At 41.1% G+C, this 25,770-nt stretch overlaps 1 long non-coding RNA gene across 1 annotated transcript; it reads left to right on the top strand.

Moving 5' to 3' along the window:
• Positions 1–1,269: 1,269 nt before the first annotated feature.
• On the top strand, positions 1,270–25,079 carry LOC144753717 (uncharacterized). The gene is made up of 4 exons (XR_013594495.1): positions 1,270–1,364; positions 5,571–5,756; positions 16,195–16,449; positions 24,915–25,079. It is a non-coding gene; the product is annotated as an uncharacterized LOC144753717 (long non-coding RNA).
• Positions 25,080–25,770: the final 691 nt, after the last annotated feature.

Raw genomic sequence — 25,770 nt, forward strand, 5'->3', positions numbered from 1 at the left:
CTCCAACAAAATCCAGAAACTGATTAAAAAACACTGGGGCCTTTAGGAGACAGGAACGTTTAACCCTGGTCCTGCACCCCTCTTCTCATTTAAACGCACACAGAATTTAAAAGATCTCCTTGTCCATACACGACCCAAGCAACCCATTAATATTCAACCCACCCTGTGGGCTCTCCCACCAGTTGAGGGTGACTATCCATGTGGCACCTGCTCCGTATGTCCACTGACTGAAGCATCCAAGCAAATTGACCTAGGTCTGGTCAGACCATGGGTGCAAAAACAGCATATTGCAATACTAAGAATTGCATATACTTGATTACATGCCCATGCTGTAAACAATACGTTGGTATGACAACCAGACCTGTTGAGCTACGCATAGAGGAACACAAAAGAACCATACGGTGCAAAAAGACAAACACCAAGCTATAAAATCACTACCTAACGATGAACCATGCCCCCAATGACCTGAAATGGACCATCATTGAAACCAACCCCAATTGGACACCCACTACATTGTTCAGGCAAGAACAACATTGGGTGTTCCAATTGCTATGTAATACCGGGGATTAAACGACAACATACCTTGGGCGTAACTCGTTACCTGAACACACAGTAGTGAATTAGTCAATATACAAGCACATTCAGATGGATCAACTCCAGACCGGCTGGTCAGGGTTACCTTTCCATCTGACAAAACTCCCCACTGTTCTATCACAGTATGGGCTAAGACACTAAAAAGAATGGGGTTTCAAGCAGCCGCCGTATACTGGTGTCACATAAATAGATGTGGCACCCGCACTAGATCCACAACGGTAGGTGGTTGTCATAGAACATCCCAGTATGACTTATTGTGTACCATAATACAGCTGCAGAGCCCAGATAGCATCTATAATTTCATACCAGTGTTTCATCTGGGTGGGCCCACGCTCAAATATGCTTACATACGCAAAATACTGATCGTCTAACCTTAGAAAGTTTCAAACATCATGTATGCATCAGTAAAAAATAAATAGGGCAAAGAAAACCAAGTATCTCCTGAGAAACACTTGGGAAAACACACATGCCCACCGCCAACATTAACCAGTCATTTCTTTACTTGAGAGACCCCCCTCGCAAGTACACGCAATGCGAATGATATAACTCTGGTGGTTTATCTAATGTTAAAAGAACCCCTCCAATATGGCCGCCGTTCTCATCTCTGCCTGCCTACCACCTTCGGAACGAGCAGGTTCCTGTAGTACACGGGCCCGCCCCCATCACTTCCGCCCTCGGGCACTCTTTACTGGGTGGACGCCACCTTGTATTCCTCCAGCGTCCATCCAGCGGCAGGGCAGATAATGGGCTGCAAACGAAGAGGCTTTAATGTGAGTATTACTCAGCTGCGCGAACATGACCAAGACAGGTATATTAGCCGCGGACTGGGATTCATTTCGGCATTCCTATCCTGCAGATATTCCCCCTCGAGACCGCGGGGACTTGCCGAATAGGCACTTCATTTTCTTTTGAAGGGGTAATTTTAGAATGAGATTCCGGAATGAAATTGTGTGTGCTGTAAGGATATTTTGCCTCTTGTTATATTAATGTGTGCCCCACTACCAGCTACTGGTAATGAATACTTTATACTCACTCATAGAGAGCGCTTTTGTATGAATGAGCACTGGTGGCCACCATGAAACAGACGACATGCACAGCCATCACGAGGCGAGTGCATGAGACCTCATCACTAATCACAGACACTGTCAGCTAACGCAGTTAAGCACATTTGACAGAAAGATTATGTCTAGGGCACTTTTCCCATAGACAGTTACAACGGGATGTATGGCAAGAATGAAACGCTACTGCAACAATTGAATTTATTGTGGACTCTTATTTACTTTGATTTATATGTGTCTCTATATGTGTGTCTTTTTCCCCCCTTTTTTTATCACCAGGTACTAACAGGGACAAAACAAGAGATGTTCCTTTGAGCGCATAGTACACACTTACACCTGACAAGAAGCACCATAGGAAAACAGGGTATCTTTTCCCTACTACTATTTTTATTCACGATTTTACACCTGAAGATCCTGACAAAGCGCATAGAGATCCACTAGGGACCGATTCTAAGCGCGAAACATGTTGACCAACTCACTCATTCACAATCACACATGGGCACTGAGAGCAGCAGAGTAATGCCCTGACCTCTATGTTATTTGTTAATAGGGGTGCTCCATCTCCCCTGGACTTAACTTTTCTGAAAACGCTACCTGTCCCCTGTTAAATGTTCTGTGGGAATGATGCTACTATCCCTGGTGTCAAACAACTTCAGAGGACATGCTGACACAGTGTCTGACCGCACCTTGTCAAAGGCTTCTGACACTCATCATCCCACACATACAATGCTCCCTTTTTCAACAAATTCCTCATTGCGTTAGTGTTCTCAGCAAAATGGGCACAAACCTGAATAGCATTCAGCTAAGCCTGAATAGCATTCAGCTAAGCCTTAAAAGGATCTCAGTTGGTCTTTGTTACCAGGGATAGGAGCCTCCTCCACAGCTTTTATAAGCTTCATCTTGGGACTACTGCCAACCTTAGAAATATAGTTGCCTAAATAGTCAACTCCAGGTCGTTCACTTGTCTTCCTGCAGAGTCACTCCCTTTTCCTGAAATATACTGAGAACCTTGTTCACATGCCCATTGTGTTGTTGCAAATTTCAACCAGAAATTAAGATGTCGTCCTGAAAAGAACAAACGCCCTCACAACCCTCAAAAATCTGCTTCATGAGCCTTTGAAATACAGAGGAGGCAGATGCCAACTCCATTGGTATGCACTTAAATCTAAAAGCACCTTCAGTTGTGTGACAAAAGGAGTTAAATCCCTGGATTTCTCACTAAAGGCTACTTGGTGGTACACAGCAGACATGTCCAAATTGGAAAGCACTGATGCCCCCTCCAAAGTACTTGCAAAAACAACAAGTGATGGACTGAATGTGGATCAATGTCACACACTCCCCCAGTCAAAAGATCTGGGCCCAAATCCATCGTTTTTTTGCACTCCACACCACCCTGGGTTAGACAATGGCGATATGCAAATCAGCTCTGACCCTGTCGTTTTTTTTGCACTCCACACCACCCTGGGTTAGACAAAGCCATTATCTGACCCAGGGTGGTGTGGAGTGCAAAAAAACGATGGATTTGGGCCCAGATCTTTTGACTGGGGGAGTGTGTGACATTGATCCACATTCAGTCCATCACTTGTTCTTTTTTGCAATTGCCGCCCTAAGTGCGCTGGGGATGCCCAGACGTGGGTCCCAGGCACTCCACACCACTTGGAGTCAAGCTAGCCGGGCTGAAGAGAGGTGTTACCTCGAAACCGGTCCGGTCCTCGGATGCTTGATTCCGGTCTGGGAAAGATATGGCTGTTGTAGTTCGGACTGGACTGTTCCCATGGGGCAACAGGGTCAGAGCTGATTTGCATAAAGCCATTATCTGACCCAGGGTGGTGTGGAGTGCAAAAAAACGATGGATTTGGGCCCAGATCTTTTGACTGGGGGAGTGTGTGACATTGATCCACATTCAGTCCATCACTTGTTCTTTTTTGCAATTGCCGCCCTAAGTGCGCTGGGGATGCCCAGACGTGGGTCCCAGGCACTCCACACCACTTGGAGTCAAGCTAGCCGGGCTGAAGAGAGGTGTTACCTCGAAACCGGTCCGGTCCTCGGATGCTTGATTCCGGTCTGGGAAAGATATGGCTGTTGTAGTTCGGACTGGACTGTTCCCATGGGGCAACAGGGTCAGAGCTGATTTGCATAAAGCCATTATCTGACCCAGGGTGGTGTGGAGTGAAAAAAAACGATGGATTTGGGCCCAGATCTTTTGACTGGGGGAGTGTGTGACATTGATCCACATTCAGTCCATCACTTGTTCTTTTTTTCCCTCCAAAGTACTTAGCATCTCGCCAATGTAAGGTAGAGGATCCCTATCCACCCAAATGCTACGATTTGAGATTGAGCGGATCAACAAATAAACGCAAGAAGTTATCATCTTTACATGCTAAAACCACAGGAGCAAGTCATTCTGAACTTTCAAAGGGCTCAATTACATCGAGACTGCACAATTTATCGAGTTTCCTGCGTAGGTCATCTATTAATGACAAAAATACCTTGCATACTTTGTGTTCGACTGGAATAGGCCCAGGTCTTAATATTACCTTATGCTTGAACCCAGACAATTTCACAAGCTTTTTGGTAAAAACTTTGGGAAACTTCATTACCCACTCGTGGAAAGCAGGCACATTCAACCACGTCAGTACCAAGTACGACAGAGACTTGAACTAGGGTGATTGGTATCCAGAACTATATCTAATTCACCTTGATCATGCCACCCTAATCAATTTAAACTTTCCTTTGCCAGAAACATGATCCCTTGCACAGTCTTCCCTTCAAACTGAAGAAGACCATCAAATTGACCTTTAATTTCTTGCTCCCATACGCATATATTTTTACTTTGGATGGATGAAGTTCTAGAAGTTTGAACATCTCAAAAACGTCAGGGCCAATTAATGTGAAGAGTGATCCAGGATTAGCCATTGGGCATTCACTGATTCCATTAATCATACATTGCAAAAGGGTGGTTTTCTGCGAACCAGATTCAACTCTCCAAACCATTGTGTCATCCCCACCACCCAAACACTCATCAGTGACACATATGTTACCATCTCAATTGCAGACTTATCAATCTGAGATACCACTGATTTGCATGTGTTTCTTCACATAATCGCAAAATGTCTCTTTTGATTGCATTTAAAACATGTGACACATAACCAAGGATAACTCTAGGCAGAAGCCACATGGTTGTGACTCCCACACCTGAAATATAAAATAGTGTCATTTTTGTTCTGCTTGCCTTCTAACTTCTTTCCCTTTTTTTCTCCAAGAATATACTTTTTCACATCCTTCGGTTCTCTCCCTGACACAACATTAACCCCTTCAGAAAAAACAGAATCCCCTTGGTCTGTCAAATCTTTGAAGTAGGCATCTGAATTTTCCACAGTCTGGCAATGGTGATAGCTGTTTCCAAACACTGATCATCTGTGGACACCAATCTTTCCTGAATCCTCTTGTTATGAGTTTTCTCAATGAACTCATCACAAATGATTTCATCCTTGAAATGTCTGTAATTGCAGGCGATGGCCAACTGACGCAACACTAACACAAAGTCATCTATTGATTCACCCTGATGTTGCACTCTTTGTAAGAGTTTGTGTCGTTCTAATAAAATGTTCCTAGAAGGAGAAAATCTTTTGTCAAGAGTTTTTATTACAGAGGCATGGTTATCCACTACATCATTTGTGGCTAGTTCCCCAGAAGCTGCTTCTGGCTGTATTTGCACCTTTACCTCTTGTAGCAGTAGTGTTTTTACAATAGACCTTGTGGATCAGTAAAGCTTTCTTCTTTTTATTGGTAAAATTCACTGTGCACCCATAAGGCACATGGTGTAAAAATCTTTCAAAGATGGCCACTGGATTTCTCAAAGTCCACAAGGGTACATCGTGCCACAGTAATGACAAACTTTTTTTTTTTTTCCTGAAGTCGATTCTTCATTGGCCCACGGAGGAAAAGTTCAGCACCTGACCCTAAGATGGTGGCCGCACTGACATCACCGGAAGAAAACAGGGCTTCAGATAAACACCCCCTCTGCACAACACTCCGCCTCTGGAAGCTGCCTAAATTTGTGCAGCCCGCTGCCGAAACTCCAGGAAGGAGACAGGAGAGCAGGCGAGTATCCACTGCCCCTGGGGAAATTGACTGGAATCCTGCCAGGGTTCGCGCCTGGAGACCAACTGATGATCCAGCGCTCTCACCAAAATTTTGCATAAATGACTCTATCTACTACCACCAAACTTACACTACAACACTAGGCCCATATCAACAACAGAGCGACTGAATCATGAGGCGATAAGATCTAAATATGTTGTTTTAAACTATCCACAATAATCAAGACCAGCTTGTCATTTAGAAAGTTTATTTAAACATAACTAGAAAAACTCAGGTTTTGGAATTTTATTAAACAAGCATTAGAAAATGTCATAAAGTGAGGTTTATTCAGAATTAATAAAGAAAGCAAAATTCAAGAAATATTATTCATTAGCAGAAATAAGTAAAATTAAGCATTTCCAAACCCTAACTATCTCTCTGTCTCTACCCTGATCACCTAGAAATAAAGTATTTAATAAAAAAGCTCCTTTCCTTACATATGTTGTCCATCAGCATAACACGTCCCTCAGGAATCTCGAGCGCAAGCCAAATGACTGTTGTCTGAGCCCATTCTTATACCCTAAAACTATGCTGAGCTAACTATTTTTCACATTCCATCAGATGAATTCTAGCTCTCCATTGGCTGAGCCACCTCATGCCACAGTAAATTGTGACATCTCCTTCCCCATGTCCGGACTTATTCACTAGTCCATTGTTCATGCACTAAGTCTTGGCAGCACTTCCTCAGGCTGTTACATTTTGTAGCGAAAGAAGTTCAAGCAATGCAAAATCTGTCACGTCTCTTCCTTCCAACCTTGAACCTGTCCGTTCTGAACTTTCGTAGCACATTTGCAAACTTCTCCACATAGTCAATTTTGGCAGTCCTTTCCAAAACCTTTCAAAATAAAAGTTCAGAGGCTTTTTCCATCCTTTTCAGAATTATTTTCTCTTGTGATATTTTCATCAACAGGCCTCTTTTCAGAAAGCGTCAATTTTCTCCGCCACTATTGTTTGCGTCACTTTTTAAAAGTGTACTATTTTTCTGCAGCCATCTCTAAGCTTCATTTGTAAAACTATTATATAAACAAACACAAAAGAGTAATTAATGAAAGAAATACAGTATGTTCTGTTGCCACCCTCCATTGCTAATGATTAACCCATTTGTCTAAATTACCTAGCAGAAGCCAACAAATAAAGCAGCATTTATATCTACCATTCTTCATTTAATCCAACAGGATTCTTTATGCACCTGTAAAGAGTAAAGTGACACTACATAGACAAGGAAGCAAAATATGCACATTCCATTATTAGAACAGCTGCTATTAGTTATGACATAACTATAGACAAGATTAATTTATTATTTTCCACATACATGAGAATGCAACATAATGCACATTTATGAGCACACATGTTAATACCCCGCGTGTACTTTCCATGTAATGCAACTTTAAACTAGGTTGAATTAATACACACACAGCACAAAATGTTAGCATGATTATTTTATTATGGAAGTGTGACTTCACGAGTTGAAATAAAAATATTTCTAAATCTCGCTCCATCAACTCCCCCATCTGGTGATTTTAAAATCACCAAACACCACCAAAAATGTTAGCAATTTTTTTTTATCTATGATGAACATAATTCGATTTCACCTGTGTTAGTATTTCTAAAGACTTGTCTCATCAGTTTATCTACAATTCTCATATTGAGTTTTAAGAAACTCTTCCAGTTCTATCTCTCTCTCTTGTGCCTTTCTGATTTTATAAATTCTCCTCTTTTCCTCAAGTATTTCTTTCTCTTGTGTAACATGTAACTGATCTTCAATAAAAGTGTCGCAAAAACTATAACTAATAAAGGTGTCAGTATCTTGCTTGTCATATTAACCTTAAACTTCTCCTTGTTAATTTCTAAAGGAAAAATGACAACCTAAACTAACCAAAACAGAATTATTAGGAGCACATATATCAGAGACATTTTACAATATCTCTTTAACATTAAGCATCTTGAGCTGTTATTTACAAAAACATGAAAGCATTTTCACTAAGCTTACAAGGAAAAATAAAACAAACATTTAAAAAATGTCTAAAGTTTCTAAAAATTTCTAACACCCTCCTTTTTCAAATTTTTTTAAATATATATGTATATATATATGTATATATATATATACCCTTAAACCTTCTAACAGTTTTTCTTCGACCGAATGTCACAAGTTATATTTTTCCAGCTAACACAATTTCTTCGACCTTGTGTCACCTAACACATTTTCTTCAGCCTTATGCCAAAAACAGAAACCTAAATTTTAACAGGTAAATACTTCAATCATTGTCACTATTGTCTTCAATCTCTTTCTGACTGCTACTATTTACCTTCACTACAGGTATCACTTCTATTTTCTTTCCTGCCTCACTTTTCTTTTCTGAATCTTTTTGACTTGATATTTCATCAATTCTTTCTTTTGATCTGTGTACCAATTTGAATTTTAGGTCTTCATTTTCTTCTGGCCAGTTATCACTTTTTCTTGGTAATTTCTTCTTTTGCTCGGTCATTTTACATTCTGTTCTCCAAGCTCTTTTTCTGAATTTTCTTATTTGAGAATCTTCATTCCTCTCATCAGTTTCAGTGTCAGAAATTTCAATTCTGGACTCAGGTACTTCTTTACTCGGCAGCTTCACTCTGTTAGGAACATCATCTTTGTATCTGGTACTTGGCAATTCTTCTTCTTCTTCTTCAATTACCTTCAACTTCCCAGTTTCAGAATTCCTGTTCCTGCTTTCAGAGCTTCTTTTCTGCTTTTCAATACTCTCCTGGTCTTCAATCACAATCTGATCAGATTCTTCTTCTGTTTCTTTTTCTAGCAGATTTCCATCATTTTCTGAGTCTAATGTCACAATTTTCAAGTCTTTTTCATTCAAGGCTTGTTTTCTTCAAGATCTGGATTCTTTTCAGGCTCTTTCATCATCAGAATTTTCAGGTATAGGTACACCAAAAGTATGGCCAGTGTCAATCCACCTCTTCAGTCTTTTGCACTTCACTGCATTTGTTGTGACAAGACTAACTGGCCTCCTTTTCAGCCACCTTGGCACTAGACAATTTCCTTTTAGACGAACCTTTTTCCTGATCCTTTCACCTGGTAACAGATCATGTGCTTGCTCTTTTTCTCTTGTTTGCACTTCAGTTCCATCTTCATTAGGCACAGAAGTCATTTCATCTGATAAATTCTTGCAGTACTCCAAATTGATGCTATTATTGATAATCATCATTCTTTTCACTGGTATGAATGCCTGTCTCATGACCCTTCCCATCAGAATATCACGTGGGCTTAAACCTGTCCTTTTATCAGGTGTGGCATCTGTCCATTTTATACCTGTAGTTAGGCACATTTTTACATCTCTGTTCTTTATAGTACCATTCTCTTGCTCCACAACACCTGAACTTTCTGGTCTATATGTACAATGGAGCAGTCTGTTTTCAATATGTCTTCTGCCATCTGATAACTTTACAACAGTAATTTCATCATTATGTCGCGTAAGAAATGCTTCCACCCATCTTGTAAACAAACAGATAATCACAAAAATGTAGCACAGTTTGTTATGCAGTGCAATCTCAATGAAATCCATTTGTAATCTGGTGAATGGACCACTCTCCTGTCCTTCTGTTCCCAATCCCACAACTGTTCTCTTAATTGTGTTCACTTGTTGGCAAGTCAGACACCTCTGGGAAAGAAATTCTACAATTATTCTAAATTTTGTATTGAACCAAATTCCTCTGAAAAGCTTGACCATTGAATCTCTTTCAATTTGTTCCAGACTATGGTACATTCTGTCCATGTCAGCACTCATGCTATTTGATAAAAATACTCTGCCATCTTTGTGTGTCCAAATTCCATCCTCATCTCGCTGTCTACTTTCTGCTCTCAACCATGTGTTTTTCTCCTCATGAGTTGCTTCATCTTGTAAATCTTTGACTCCCTGCCTTGTTTCAACTACAGATGTTAGTATTAGTGAACTCAAAGCTTGTTCATCATTCTTTTTGTATGCTGTACATTTCACGACAGCTATCCTTTCTGCCAATTGAATGTCATCAATCAATCCTTTAAATAAATTTGCATTTCTGATAGATGAACCTGCAGAAGTCAATGTTTTAATCTGTTGATCAATTTCATCTGTTACTTTGATGTTTTCACTTAAAAGACTATCATATTCATTCCAAGATACTAGAAATACATTTATTCCTTGTGGACTGTTTTCCTGTTCTTTATTTAATCCTGTATCTGTATTGTCTGTCTGCTTATTAACATAAATTCGCAATGGCAATGAAGCCATCTCATTCTGCTGAATCATCACCTGTTGCTGTATTTGTAGCTGTTCATTCAGCTCATTTATTTCAATCTCCTTTTCCTTTGACCATAATTTTGACTCATCAGACTGTGTCAATTCAATCAGATCAATGTCAGATTTCTCACTTGCTAGAACTGGAGTCATCACTCTTTCTTGCTCCGTTGGAATCATTACTGGCTTATTTTCAGGTACATTTTAATAAAGTTTTTCAGCAAAATTTTGAATTTCAGAATTTAATGGGACTGATAAATCTGTGGAACTAATTTCATCTTTTTCAAGCTCAGGGACTGTTACTGCTTCCATATATCTCATTGACTGTTTTAAATCATTTGTAGAATTCACATGATCAGGAATAATAATTCCAGAATTTCTAGGCATTTCATCATGCTTTTCTGTCAATTGAGAAGAAATCTGAGCTGGCACTCTATCAATCTGATCTGGGACTTTTGGCGTTACATTAATCAGTTTTGGGGGTCTTCTTGAATTTCTCTCCTGATCTGTATTTACAACATCAAATTTACACTGATCACTATTTTCTACACTGACACGTTTATTATTTATTTTTGCTAATTTGGAAATCATTAATTTACTCTCGCATTTAGCAACAACCTTTTTCATTTTCTTATACCAGGAAGTCATTTTCTTTTTCTTTAGATAATTGTTATCCATTTTAAAATAGTTAAATATAATTTCAATAGGTAAATGCACTCTCTTAATTTGCCTTACAGCGTTTGTTGATCAATTAATTAATTAATTTAACACTATCAGGTGTAGAAAAACCTTATAACTTGGTCAATTTAATATATCTCCTAATTTACCTGCATCACTAATTTTAATTAACCTGGAAAGAAAAACATTAATTTGCAAAAACAGCAATATAAATTATTCAATTTGCAACAACAAAACACCTAAATGTGATTGGGTATGTTTAAAATGTATTTATTTGCACTTACACACCTTTCTACATCAACAGCTATGAAAAAAGAAAACCTGATCTGTTTGCCTTTAATTTAAATAAAATGTTTTGCTACAAAAAACATTTAGACTCCTTTATCAATAAATGTAGCTAAAATCTGCTTTCTCTTTTTCCTAAATTCTCACTTTGAATTTTGGGCAGTAAAAATGTAAACTAACTAAAAACACCAATGGAAGTTATCCAATTAATAAATCAAAATTTTAAGGACAGAACTTGGTAAATTTTCAATAATTCTTTTGCGTGCGCAACCACCTTAAACACAAGCAACCTCCCTATTACACTTTGTTTAATTTTAGTAATAGATAGCTCCTAATCTGTTTGTTAATAAATTATATGTAGCCTTGTGGGATACAATAATCACATTAGTAATACAGCAACTAACAAAAGGCTAGGTAATGTTTATTTATTTAATTTTTGCTGCACAACCCTTCGTTCTTCCCCTCAGTCAAGCAGCTTAAAACTCACAACTGTGATGGCTTTTGCTATTATTCAAATTAGTGTTGCCACTATTTATTAGCTGTTATCACTGCTGTCCCTGCTCTAATTATTCCTTAGCGTTTGTTTATACCACGGTGGTTGCTGTGGTAACCTATTAATACACCTAATCGTCCCTAACACTATTAACCAGTTCCCAGTGTTCCTATTCTTATAGCACTTCTACAAATGCCTCGGTCAATCACAGCTTGCCGCTGCAGTTGATGCAAGCAATGATTTTTAATTTCGAAGCTCTGAGCATTAACGCTAGAGCAGAAGTAAACAATGTGCATCAGTCATCTGCAGCGATGCCTCGGCCAATCCCAGCACGTTGACTTCAAATGCTCGAGCCAATTAGAATGAGACTTTCGCGACACTCAGCCAACTACAACACCCTTATTAATACTTCAGCCAATTATACCATAGTTACAGCATTGTGTGCTGTTGCAGACTTTTTCTCTCGCTTCGCGTTACTAACAGCCTCTCCTTTGTGAAATAAGCTCACAATACTTGACATGAGAAGCACATCCACTCATAATAATGAGCTATCAACTCTAACACAGCATGCAACGCTCGCCGGCGGATATACACAAATCAGCATGTGACACGCAATGAATCAGCTGTGTCACACTTCTTCTTTTTAAACAATAGTGCGGCGATGAAGGGAACCGATACAGAGACAAATTTAAATATCTCGGCAGTACTCAGCAAACAGAGTTATCGCGCATCAGCCAATCACAGTGCTGGTGGCGATGTCTCAACCAATCACAGCGCGGCCTTGCTGTGACTCGCCAGACCTCCCAGCCAATCAGAGCGCTTCTTTGTCCCGATGCTCTAGACGCCTCAGTGAATCCCTGCGCGGCCCTACAATGACGTGCCAGACACCTCCACCAATCAGAACGCGGCGGCTCCGAAGTATACAGTCAATGTGACCTCCAGCTCTCTCTCAACACTTCCACTCCTCAAACGAGCCGAACCTTCAACAAAGTGCACAATTCTCATTGGCTGTTACCATTCATTAATTGTGATACGCGCGGCTATAAGAAAGAAATCGAATCGGGGACACTCATGAAAGCAACTTCAAAACGGGGACTTTTATAAACAGCTCGGCAGTTCCAGCCAATCAGAGAGCTGTTCTATTATGACGCTCGGCAGCTCCAGCCAATCAGAGAGCTGCTCTACTATGACGCGTCGGGTGCTTTACCCAATCAGAGCGCGGCGGCTCCGATGCTCACAACTGCCACACCCCTCCTTAGGAAGTGTATTTTTAACACAGCGTGCAATCATTTTAATTTTATTATATTTTATTTATGCAATTTTATATATCGTGCACTCGCTCGCCCGCATCAGCCACAACACACCTCTTCCCCGAAAACAACTGTGCGACTGTAGCAGGGGAAACCAAAGCAAAGACCTATCTCTTTATTTAAGTGTGTGTTCTGTACCCGCTAAATCGAAAACTCTCTACAGGCAATAATGACGCGCACCAGCTAACTCGAGTGCAACTACCCCAAACACAGAAACGTCGCTAACAAATCACAGTGCAGAGCGATACTTCAACCAATCAGGGCGTGGCCCTGCTATGACGCTGTGGCACCCTGACCTATGAGAGCGCGGCGGCTGTGTCGTAGACAGTCGCTGCAGTTGGCAGCTCTCCCCTTACGCTCCAAGCAGCCCCCCTCCTTTACAGTATGCTCGTCACAATCATAAGCCTTGACACACTTCTTCTTTTAAGCAGCGCGATTGTAGCGAGGGAAATCAAAGCGGGGACTTTTTCTTATATTCGATTGTGTTCTTCACTATATACCAGGCATCAGTCCATGCAGAGAGTTGATCCACTAGTACGTACTCTTTACTATGCAATTAACTTGGGGACATTTTCTAAATATAAAATCTCGGTAGCCAGTGGTGACGCTCATTAGCCAATTAGAGCGCAACACAGAAACGCTGTCAACGAATTACAGCGCAGCTTTACACGATGCCTCAGCAAATCAGAGCACTGCTTCTCTATAACACACCAGAGCTTCAGCCTATCAGAGCGCGGCGGCTCTGACGCAGACAGCTGCTGCAGCTTCAGGCTATCCCTACACGCTCTCGCTCTCTAAAACAGCCCCTCCTTCACAATTTTCGATCGGCACACTTTTACATTGATTTTTATTAACGCGCAGTACTTTTAAGTGTATTTAAATAGCACGCAATACCTAATAAAGTCTTTAAATAGCACAGACTTTATCTTGAACGTTCCTAAGTACCTTAAAATTACTTTTGGTACAATTTAGTAATTACATAAAACTGACTCATCTGCCTGCTTCTCTAAAAAAGGATAGTTTTACACATTCGTTCAAGTATTCTCAGCTTGGAATAGACGGCGCTATTCTCATAGAATAATTTCAATCGCCAATAGAGCAATCCTTACCCTACCCTTCTAACAGGTAATAATCAAAAGAGTTTCAGTTGAATGCAGGTACATTTAGCAATTCAAGTTCAACTCAATTAACATTACAGAGCATTCACGCACTTTCAAACAAGAAAACCCTAAAACATACATACATGAAAACTTCGGTATGGACTCTAACCAACCGTAGTAATCCAGAATCGCCAGTAAGAAAACAACGTTTATTTTCTTCTTCAGGACTCTCACCTTAGGAGAGAAAACAACGCTTATTTTTCTTCCTTAGGACTCTAACCTAATTTTGGAAGAGGAATTTTTCTTCCTCAGGACTCTAACCTTTGGAATGAAAAATAAACACTTACCCTTCACTCAAGTTTGAATATATACTATTACTCTTTTCACAGTGAGTTTTAGAGCGGGCTCATTGTCCCTATACTCATGCTGTTCACATTTCTTAGTTAATCCTCACTATACAAACATTCACACCTATATCCCTAACATGTGTTGCACGACGACAACACGATGATATACGACGATATCACCTTCAGAAGCAGAACAAATGTGCTTGTGTAACCTGCTTACATATCAGCGTCCTGATCACAGCATTACACATCTCTAGCCATAGCTAATCTGGGAATTTTCACACTGCTGGAAAAATCCCTTACATTAAACAAACTGACAAAATCACTAACTCAACATATGTTAAACATTTATCCTATTAATATACCAACATATATGTGTCATGCATGTAACATGTATGTCAAAAACAACATATAAACCGTCCGATGGCTACCAGGGAATTGATCCAGCGCTCTCACCAAAATTTTGCATAAATGACTCTATCTACTACCACCAAACTTACACTACAACACTAGGCCCATATCAACAACAGAGCGACTGAATCATGAGGCGATAAGATCTAAATATGTTGTTTTAAACTATCCACAATAATCAAGACCAGCTTGTCATTTAGAAAGTTTATTTAAACATAACTAGAAAAACTCAGGTTTTGGAATTTTATTAAACAAGCATTAGAAAATGTCATAAAGTGAGGTTTATTCAGAATTAATAAAAAAAAGCAAAATTCAAGAAATATTATTCATTAGCAGAAATAAGTAAAATTAAGCATTTCCAAACCCTAACTATCTCTCTGTCTCTACCCTCATCACCTAGAAATAAAGTATTTAATAAAAAAGCTCCTTTCCTTACATATGTTGTCCATCAGCATAACACGTCCCTCAGGAATCTCGAGCGCAAGCCAAATGACTGTTGTCTGAGCCCATTCTTATACCCTAAAACTATGCTGAGCTAACTATTTTTCACATTCCATCAGATGAATTCTAGCTCTCCATTGGCTGAGCCACCTCATGCCACAGTAAATTGTGACATCTCCTTCTCCATGTCCGGACTTATTCACTAGTCCATTGTTCATGCACGAAGTCTTGGCAGCACTTCCTCAGGCTGTTACATGTTGTAGCGAAAGAAGTTCAAGCAATGCAAAATCTGTCATGTCTCTTCCTTCCAACCTTGAGCCTGTCCGTTCTGAGCTTTCGTAGCACATTTGCAAACTTCTCCACAGAGTCACTTTTGGCAGTCCTTTCCAAAACCTTTCAAAATAAAAGTTCAGAGGCTTTTTCCATCCTTTTCAGAATTATTTTCTCTTGTGGTATTTTCATCAACAGGCCTCTTTTCAGAAAGCGTCAATTTTCTGCGCCACTTTTGTTTGCGTCACTTTTTAAAAGTGTACTATTTTTCTGCAGCCATCTCTAAGCTTCATTTGTAAAACTATTATATAAACAAACACAAAAGAGTAATTAATGAAAGAAATACAGTTTGTTCTGTTGCCACCCTCCATTGCTAATGATTAACCCATTTGTCTAAATTACCTAGCAGAAGCCAACAAATAAAGCAGCATTTATATCTACCATTCTTCATTTAATCCAACAGGATTCTTTATGCACCTGTAAAGAGTAAAGTGACACTACATAGACAAGGAAGCAAAATAAGCAAATGCCATTATTAGAACAGCTGCTATTAGTTATGACATAACTATAGACAAGATTAATTTATTATTTTCCACATACATGAGAATGCAACATAATGCACATTTATGAGCACACATGTTAATACCCCGCGTGTACTTTCCATGTAATGCAACTTTAAACTAGGTTGAATTAATACACACACAGCACAAAATGTTAGCATGATTATTTTATTATGGAAGTGTGACTTCACGAGTTGAAATAAAAATATTTCTAACTCTCGCTCCATCACTGACAGGGGTCAGAAGGCTGGTGTATCTTCAGGATTGCGCTCACCTGCCAGTGAGCAACACAGCTCAGCAAAACTGTATCGACAGTCTGTAGTAAGGATAATTTCAACAGAACACTACAAACTCGCCGCTGACGAGTAGCAGCTTTAGCGATGGGTCAATGGAACAGCTTACTTTGGAATGAAGCAGCACGATAAATACAGCTGAGGCAGAACGGCTCCCGATCATCGTCAATGAAAAGAAGAGGACCTTCCAATAATACGGTGTGTACTTTTGTTTATTTAGTCGATGGTACAAACCACCTGCGCATTGCATCCACAGTCAACCCGACCAGCAACTGCCGGTTCTAGATCTCTCAGTACAAGAACCCCACTGCCCAACATTCCATTCCACAAATCCCCAATAACATTCTAACCCACAACCCAACACAAGGGATATCTAACTAACTCTCTGTGTTCTTCAAAATTCGACTCCTTTCTAAAAAGGGGAATGTATGGTACATGAGCACAAAAGGTCCACTACCATAAGACAACCAAATAGGAATAAGTACAGTACCGACAGTGCTAGTCACATTCCGAAAAATTTCAATCAGGTAAGAGAGTTCCCTAGGAACAGTTGTTAATTACTTCGGGCCATATGTAGGTAATTTTGATTTACCGATTCGTAAATACAGAATTTTACCGATTTGGTATTTACAAATCAGTAAATGCTATGTAGGAATTTTTACCGAATTATTTAACGAATCGGTAACATTCGGTAATTACCGAATGTTACCGATTCGTTAAATAATTAACGAATCAGTAACATTCATCGGTAACATGGGGAGAGGAGTTGGCCTAACGGCTAGGGCGCTCGACCTCGTACCTGGGGATCTGGGTTCGAGTTTCGGTAACGACGTCAAAAACCTCCTGTGATTCTGGGCAAATCACTTAATCTCCCCGTGCCTAAAATGAATGTGTGTCCGTCCTCATGTAACGTAACTGGTGCTATGTAAAGCGCTCTGATACCTGATTCGGTTCGGGTCTAGTTCGCGCTATATAAAACTCTGCAAAAAAAAAAAAACATTCGGTAATTACCGAATCTGTATTTACCGATTCGGTAATTGCCATTGATTCCTATGGGCCTTGAGGCCCATAGGAACCAATGGCAATTACCGAATCGGTAAATACCGATTCGGTAATTATCGAATTGACAAGGGGGACAGGGTGTCACTTTGACACCCTGTTGCACCCCTGATTCAGGCTTGTGTGCATGTATGTGTGTCACATGGCACAGGTGTACATGCACAGATGTGCATGTACACAGGAATTCGTTATTTACCATCAAATAGTATTTGATGGTAAATAAGGAATTCCTAAGCGCCTGTGGCACTGTTTTCAGTGCCACCTACATCCCATATTACTGATTCTGTAAATTTACCGATTCAGTAATTTACAGAATCGGTAAATTTACAGATTCTGTAATTTTCTGGCCCCCTACGTCTGAAACTACAAATATCGGTCGGTAACGGCCGAAATCGGCCGTTACCGATCGGTATTTGGCACCTACATATGGCCCTAAGAGACCCGACCACTCAAGGCTAGTTATACCAATTTTTGTAAAAACTAAAAGTTATAATTCGCAAAAAGATCACAAAGCAGCTTACCATACAACATATATCTCCAGACCTGAATGTAAGGTCGAAAAGTAAATACATTTTTTCTAGTATGGAACATGTTTTTTCCGGATCACTGACATAATATCGAATGCAAAAATATAGACTTATCAAAATATCGCTGACAAAATATAGAATGTAAAAATATCGAATTCCTATCTACAAACAGGTAAGTACAAAAAAATGTAATCAAAAATATCATTGTAAAAAATATAGTTAGTAAAAATTTCAATTTTTTTTTTAAATGTCTTAAAAGTAATTTATAATCAATAAAATAATAAATATAATTAACTGAAACATACTTAAAAATACTTAAATAACCTTAACATTAATAAATAATTAGTGTAAGTTAAAAAAACATACAATTTTATTGTTCAATACATATATTAATAATAAATATACAATATTGTTACTGTAAGATAGCGGGGGAGGGTAAAATTGACTATTACCACTCAAGTGAGTGCAACAGTAGGGAAAATGTTGGATAGCCTGGGGTAAAAAATACTATTCCCACTCCAGAGAGTGCAACAGTAGCAAAAGCGTTGGATAGCGGGAGGGTAAAAATGACTATTCCCACTCCAGAGAATGCAACAGTAGGCAAAACGTTGGATAGCGGAAGGGTAAAAATGACTATTCCCACTCCAGAGAGTGCAACAGTAGAGAAAGCATTGGATAGTGTAGGGGTAAAAATTCCTATTCCCACTCCTGAGAGTGCAACAGTAGGGAAAGCGTTGGATAGCGTAGGGGTAAAAATTACTATTCCCACTCCAGAGAGTGCAACAGTAGGGAAAGCGTTGGATAGCGGGAGATTAAAAATTACTATTCCAACTCCAGAGAGTGCAACAGTAGGGAAAGCGTTGGATAGCGGGAGGGTAAAAATGACTATTCCCACTCCAGAGAGTGCAACAGTAGGGAAAGCATTGGTAAGCATGAGGGGTAAAAATTACAATTCCCACTCCAGAGAGTGCAACAGTAGGGAAAGCGTTGGATAGTGTAAGGGTAAAAACTACTATTCCCACTCCAGTGAGTTTAACAGTAGGGAAAGTAATGATAAATATCAATACCAATACCACCTCCCCCTTACTATTCTGCCTGGCGATGGAGCCCGTGGCCTCCCTAATGCGGGCTGAGGATCGTATCCGTGGCTGGAAGTGGCCTAATACCGAAATGGACAAGATTGCACTATATGCGGACAATGTCTTGGTCTTCCTGGCTGAACCAGCCTCCTCGGGGCCACATTTCCTCCAGATCTTGCAATCTTTCGAGCAGGCCTCAGGTGTGCGGCTGAACCCTGGAAAATCAGTTTTGGTCCCCCTGAATCTCTCTAGGGATTGGTAGAATTGGCAATCCAACATACCACTTTGGCAACAATCAATAAATATTTGGGGATATGGGTTACCCTTCTTCCCGAACTGGGCTGGTCCCTCAATGTAGCCCCATTGGTCAAGAAGGCCAAGGGGGCTACATTGACAAATGTAGGCCAAGACACTACCCCTGAATCCCCTGGGGAGGGTTGCCCTGTTTAAAATGATGATCCTCCCCTCATTTCTTTATGTTCTTCAAAATGCCCCCTTCTGCTTTCCCAGGACCTGGTTCCGGGAACAGGACAGTCTAGCTACCAAGTTTCTCTGGAGCGGAGGGAGGGCGCGCCTGGCTCTGTCTGCATGCTGGATTCCCTCCTTCGACGGGGGTACGGGGATGACATATTTATATCTTCATTTCCTGGCTGTACGTCTCCTGGTGGTCCACAACTGGTTCAATGGGGGATGGTCTGACCTGGCCTATAGGCTTGAGCTGAGTGAGCTGGGACTACCTAAAATCCAGGCTATGATGTATGGGGTCCAATCCATCCCAACTGCCTCAGGTGACACGCTTCGTGTTATTGGCCTGGCAGGTCTCGTTGCGTCAAACCGGCTGGACACGTAAGCTGACCCAATGTACACCCCTCTAGCATGGAGCCTGGCTCCGGGAGGTTAGTGGGCTGCAGGGGTTTAAATCATGGGACTTCATTGGCATCTCACAGCTAGGGGACATATGAGCTAAAGGCCATATGCTTTCCTTCCAGGATCTCCAAACCCGCTACTCCTTACATTCGTCCCAATTTTATAAGTATCTGCAGATGTGCATGCCCTCCTAAGGCACATCATGGATGACACAAGGCTCCCCGAATATAGCCCCACCGAGGTGCAGTCAATAATGGAAGACTTGGGCAAGGTGTGCGTCTCCCGCATATATCGCACCTTAGTTAACAACACCCCCACCTCCTTAGATAAGTTGAGGGACCAATGGGTGGGCCTCCTCAATGAGGTGGACTTGCGCAATGCTCTCATGGCCCCCAGGACAGTCACAGCCTCAGCCAAACTTAAGCTGATTCAGCTCTACTATCTGCACGCTGTGTACCTCACTCCTATGTGCCTTCGTCAAGCGGGCTTGCACCAGGATTCGACATGTGCGAGATGCAATCACGTCCCGGCCGACTTCTTCCACGTGGTTTGGTCTTGCCACTGCCTGGAGCAATTTTGGGGGGCTATGGAGGAGGAGCTTACGGAGGTACTAGGATGGGGGTTCCCCACGATCCACGTCACTCATTATTGGCGATCACGGATGGGCTGGATGGGTCCAGAATTATTATTTTTTTTTATAATACAGCTACGATTGTGGCCAAGTGTAACATAGCGGTGGCTTGGAAAAGTCCTGACCCGCCTGACCATGGGAGGTGGCGTAGAAGGGTGCGCGACCCAGGTGCGCAACCCAGGAGAAAGCCCTTTACATGGCAAGGGGGTGCGGCAAAAAATACAGAAGGGTTTGGGGAAGTGGTTGGGTACTGTGGAGGATTCTGATTGACTGGATTCCATACTTTACCTGTGTATGTCTTGTGGGGTTTGTGACAGTGGGATGCAGGCAGTGCTTACAATAATGTAATTGATTTAATGTCCTCCGTGAACTTGCTGATTTGTTTCATGTGTTTGAAAACAATAAAATTTGATTATAAAAATAAACAGGAGGCATTGGTCTACAGCGCGTCACTGAGTCTGCGTCTTCACGCTAAGGAGTGCTTCAAGGGCGTTTCTTTCTGAGTGCGCCACTGAGTCTGCGTCTTGGCACTGGAGGAGTACATTGAGCACGTTTCTTTCTGAGCATCTCCTTGTGTTTCCCTGGTTACAGGAATCAAGTCTTACGGAGACGTCCACTGTTGCGCTCCTCTCCATTCGTCTTCCAGGTGACATCGCTTCTCTCACGAGGGAGCTACTAGTGGAAAGTGAAAAATTCTTCTGCAGAGCTGGTTGTGAAAGCGAAAGTTATTTCACTCTGGTTCATTTCGAAGGCCGACGCAGGATGGCCAATGGCTCACATGGGAAAATACCTATCTCAGTGGGTGAGGAACCCCTGGATACAGATAGACGCAATCTACTACAGAATGAGTGCCCCCGCCCCTCCTCAGAGGACAAGGTTTGCAACACCCCCAATCTTAACCCCAAGTTAATCACCTTCCTATTCAAATCGAGAGACCCCAGGAAGGGAATCGAAAAATGCCTGAAGCAATGTCAGAACAAACTTTTTGATGTTCTTGGACGTTTATCCAAGATCCTTGATATGACCGAAGAGGCTTGGACCAATAACACCCTGGTCAACATCGAGCTTCTGAGAGGTTGGTCGCAATGAGCAATCTGCTTTGTTGGTAATACCAACACCAACCTGATTACCGAGCGCCGAAAAAAGGTTCTCCTGAGAATGAACCCCAAGCTCGCAGACCTATCTACTAAAGAGGACATGTGTGACGCTAAGGGACTCTTATTTGGTGACAACTTTGTTAGATCACTGGGCAAGTATGTGTCCACTTTCAAGGCGCAATCAAATATGTGCAGAGTTTTTGGAGGCCCCCAGGAGGGGACAACCTGTCAGCTGAGGCCCTTACAGGCCCAATTTTTTCCTCAAAATGAAAGGGGCTCCACCAATAGAGGCTATTGCTACAACTCAAATTTTTACCCCCAGAGAGGGAGGGGTTCAAAAGCCTGCCGTGGCAGACAACGAGCCACCAATCAATCCTACCAAAGTAAGCCCAAAATGTTCTTTCCCCTCAAAGGTGGCAGGAAGACTGAAACATTTTGCTCACAATTTGTCACTAGCTACTCAAGACCCCTGGGTTCTAGAAACTCTAATTGGTTTCTGGATAGAATTTTGGCAAGAACCATTTCAAGAAAAGATTCTAAGGGAAATGACCCTAGACAAAGAAAATTCAAAACTAATAGAACTAGAAATTTCCCAAACGTTAGACAAGGGAGCCATTATAAAGATCCCCTTACCATAGATTTCAAAGAGTTTTCTAAGTACTATCTTTCTAGTCCAGAAGAAGGACAAAGGTTGGCGTCCCGTCATAAACCTAAAATATTTGAACAGATTTCTAACATACAGACACTTCAAGATGGAGGGTATCCATCTTTCGAGGGACATGTTGCAAGCCAAGGACTGGCTGGTAAAATAAGACCTCAAAGATGCTTATTTTACGATACTCATGGATGTGAACTGTCGAAAGTACCTTACTTTCACTTGGAAGGGAACTCTTAATCAGTTCCAATGGCTTCCCTTCGGTCTGTCCTCAGCACCTTGGTGTTTCACCAAGGTCCTGCAGCCAGTGGTCAGTTATCTCAGACAGAGAGGGGTTTGCCTAATAATTTACCTAGACGATATCCTCATTATGTCTCAAGACTATTTGGAAATACAGAAACATTTACAAATGACTGTAGATTTCCTTCGAGATCTGGGCTTCATCATAAATATAGAGAAATCTATCATGGCCCCGACACAACAATTGGTATACATAGGTTTCCAAATAAATACTATTATCTCCAATCTTATCCTTCCCCACAAGAAAGTTACCAAGATAAAGAAACATGTCTCTTTTATCCTATCAAAAGAATCAATCCGTCTAAAAGACCTAGCCAGAGTTATAGGTCTTCGGTCAGTCTCTATCCTGGCTATTTCACCCGGTCCTCTACATTACAGGGGTCTGCAGTGACTAAAGCTCTTAGCCTGAGGAAAGGCCTGTGGTACAAAGACTCAATTCCCCTCTCCGAGGACGCTCGAGAGGAACTTCACTGGTGGTTGAAAAACCTTCAAGCTTGGAACGGAAACGCTATTTTTTTTAAATGTTCCAGATTTTACCCTAGAATGAGATGCTAGCAACCGCTGTTGGGGTCCTCGCCTAAACGATTTAGAGACCGGGGTGGTGGTCCTCAGAGGAACAAACCCATAACTCTCTGGAGATGTTAGCAGATCTGAATGTGCATATGAGCTTCAAAGAGTTTTTGAAGAACTCCAACACCTTAATCCGCTTGGACAATTTTTTGGCTGTCTCATATATAAATCGCCTGGGTAGCGCTAGTTCCAAGAATCTCTCAGATATTGCGAAGCGGATATGGTATTTCTGTTGGGATCAAAAGATTATTCTCAGAGCGGAATTCATTCCTGGAATTCAGAATCTGATAGCAGATTGGAATTCTTGTTTCCTCCACAATTCCATCGATTGGAAATTGAATCCCAAGGCCTTTTCTCTGATCCAAAAGTTATGGGGCCCAGTTCAAGTAGACCTTTTCACCAGCAGACTAACTTATCAAGTTCAGAGATACTTCAGCTGGAGACCAGACCCGAATGCATCAGGGGTAGATGCTTTTCTCCATTCCTGTGAACGGATCAAGGGTTACGCCTTTCCCTCGTTCTCTATGATTCAGAGACTGTTGTGGAAAGTGAGGCTGGAGCCATGCTCCATCATTCTTGGAACACCCTTTTGGAAATCCCAGGTTTGGTTTCCCGGGATAATGGAGATAGCAGTGGACTTCCCACGTCTGAACCCATCATTCTTAGGCCTACTCCGGGGTCCGGATGGAGAAGAACATCCTTCGGTTCTCAAAGGGATGATGAACCTTCTTGTTTGGAGGATTTCAGGAATTAAGGCAGATATTTTGACCTTTCAGGTGTAGCTAAAAGCCTTTTGGAAGATTCATGGGCACCTGGTACCAGGAAAAGGTACAGGGATGTTTGGAGAAAGTGGTCTCGTTGGTGGCTGGAAAGGGATTTGGTTCCTGTACAGAGCTCTTTACAACAGGTAGCTAATTATCTTGCCCATCTCTTTGAGTCAGGTCTTTCTTATAGAACCATCAACTGCTTCAGATCAGCAATTTCTTCAGGTCATACCTTGATTAATAACCATGCTATTGGAAGCAACCCTTTAATCAAAAAGGTTATGAAAGGTATTAGGTTGAGGAGACCCTCTAAGGCTCGTTACGAATCCCTTTGTGATGTTAACCTTATTTTTAATCTCTTTCTTTCCTGGTCTGTCAATGACTTACCCTCCCTTAAAAGGATCTCCATGAAACTGGCAACTCTCTTGTGCCTGATTTCTTTTAGAAGGGTCTCAGACATTAGAGCTTTGGAACTTTCTAGTAGGTTCTACTCCTCAGAAGGTGCTCACTTTGGTATTTGGAAAAGAACTAAAACAATGTCAGAGTCTATCTTCTATCCCTTTTTTCAAGAGTGTGAAAAATTGTGTTTTGTGAATTGCATGAAGTGATATGAAAATAAAATGTCAACGTCTAGACCTGTTGGCTCTGATCAACTTCTCCTATCATATGTTAGTACTTTTAGACCTGTTTCTTCAGCGACTTTAACCACTTGGATCTGTATTATTATGCATGAGGCTGGCATAGATCTCTCTATATCTGGAGCTCACTTTTCTAGGGGAGCAATGGCTAGTAAAGTATTTTGGGCTGGGGGATCCTTGACTGAAATACTTAAAGCAGCAGATTTGTCTAATGCTGGTACCTTTTCAAGGTTCTATTTGAGACCAATTGAGCATGTTAGCAGTGTAGCTCTACATGGCTTTAAACATGAGAAACGCAGGCTAACATTATCCCACCCTCTTCTCCTTGAGTGATTTGGGTACGATACTGTTCATCTTTAATATAATGAGATTGTATTGTCAAGTCTTTTAATGTATTGTGCATTGCTGTCATTATCTATTCAGTTTTAGCCTGTCTCTATTTCCTTCACTATACAGTGTTTTTTTTTCTTCCTCAGATAACAGTAACTGGAATGCCATGTGCGCCTGTGTCATCGCAGCCCAAGAGGAAGATAGGAGTGTGCACTGTCTCCTTATGATGTTGCTAATGTTCTATTTATTGTGATGTAGTCACATTCTTTAAAGGGCTGCATGTTGAGCAGCAAATAAAACTATTTGCATAATGTTAGCCTCCGTTTGTCTTTAATAAAATCAAGATTCTCTCTGCATAATAATTGGAGATCCGTCATTTCGTTTAAAGTATGCGACCGACACTGCAGTAGAGGCGGAGCAATTGTTTGGCTACACGCACTATTTAAACGTAATTGACTGTCACTCTGTTATTCAAGTACTGCAATCAAAGTGACACAATTAAATTCTCCATGGCAAGCGACACTTTGAACAAAAGTTTGGCATAATTTATTTTCATTTTTGTGACTTACCAGTCTATTTCAGTGCTGCACAGTGACAGGGCTGTACAGTGACATCTACATCTTTTTGAGTGTACGCAGTCAAAGTGAAGGTGCAGTATCGCCTTGGTGTCGCCTAAATTACGTAACCTTTTCTTTACTTCACAGGTGGACTATTCCAATTTTGACAGAGTTGTATTGGTGTTAATTTCTTTTCTTTACAGGTATTTGTCAGATGAACTTTTATTCTTTCAACTGCTTATAGAAATTATACTTTTCCTGTTTTGTGCTCACCATGCAGAATGTGCAACCTCCCCTCCCCCTTTTTTACAGCTTCCAGGTGATCCACCAGTTAAGTGGAAAGTCTGGCATAGAGCGTTCCTAAAATACCTAGGCGCTATGGGGGAGGGCTCAAGATTTAGTGCTGAGAGGAAGCATTTCATCTGGGAGCATAATATGAGGTTCG

This window comes from Lissotriton helveticus, chromosome 5_1 (assembly GCF_964261635.1).
Source record: "Lissotriton helveticus chromosome 5_1, aLisHel1.1, whole genome shotgun sequence".
Classification (NCBI taxonomy): Eukaryota; Metazoa; Chordata; class Amphibia; order Caudata; family Salamandridae; genus Lissotriton; species Lissotriton helveticus.